This window comes from Theropithecus gelada, chromosome 14, assembly GCF_003255815.1.
Source record: "Theropithecus gelada isolate Dixy chromosome 14, Tgel_1.0, whole genome shotgun sequence".
Lineage (NCBI taxonomy): Eukaryota > Metazoa > Chordata > Mammalia > Primates > Cercopithecidae > Theropithecus > Theropithecus gelada.
In genome coordinates, this window is record NC_037682.1 from 4,528,030 (window position 1) to 4,529,120 (window position 1,091).

A 1,091-nucleotide genomic window follows, 5' to 3' on the forward strand; every position below is an offset into this window, starting at 1 on the left:
CTTTTTTTTTTTTTTTTTTTTTTTTTTTTTTTTTTTTTTTTTTTTAAGAAACAGGGTCTCTTAAGTGATCCTCTCCCCTAAGCCTCCCAAATAGCTGGGACTACAGGTGCACCCCACCACACCCAGCTATTTGTTTTATTTTTTGTAGAGACAAGGTCTTGCTATGTTGCCCAGACTGGTCTTAAACTCTAGGCCTCAAGCAATCCTCCTATGTTGGCCTCCCAAGGTGCTGGGAGAACAGACATGAGCCACTGTGCCCAGCCACTATTTCTAAAAAAGCATTTCTCAGTTGGTGAGAGTGTGGGACGAAAGTGGATGCAGGTCCTGGTCATGGCGAAGTTCTGACCTTTACTTTGTCACAAAGCACATGAATGCTTGGATAGCCACAGCCAGCCACATGTGAAGCAACTCCAAAGGATAATGAAATTATAACAAACAGGACCGCCCAGGGCAAGGGAGAGGGCCCTGGTGCTTTGCCTGCCTGTCAGGTATCTCCCCTCTGCTAAGACTACCTCGGCTTTCCTTTGTGGGAGCCCTCTCCCACACTCAGCCCCCAGTGCTAGGGGTGGCCCACGTGACCTGGCCTGGCTAGTATCTTCCATCCCTGGCTATAGGGATTGGTTCAGGAACGGATGCATGACCAAAGTCAAATCTGAAGATCTGCACTGGAACAACTGGGCTGGAGAAGGACTCTCGCTGAGGGGGTGCTGTGCTACACACCACTAGGCATTTCCCGTCCCTTCATGAGGAGACTTTGCCTTAGAATGAAGTGACACAGGCCGGGCGCGGTGGCTCAAGCCTGTAATCCCAGCACTTTGGGAGGCCGAGACGGGTGGATCACGAGGTCAGGAGATCGAGACCATCCTGGTGAACATGGTGAAACCCCGTCTCTACTAAAAAATACAAAAAAAAACTAGCCAGGCGAGGTGGCGGCGCCTGTAGTCCCAGCTACTCGGGAGGCTGAGGCAGGAGAATGGCGTGAAACCGGGAAGCAGAGCTTGCAGTGAGCTGAGATCCGGCCACTGCAACTCCAGCCCGGGAGACAGAGCGAGACTCCGTCTCAAAAAAAAAAAAAAAAAAAAGAATGAAGT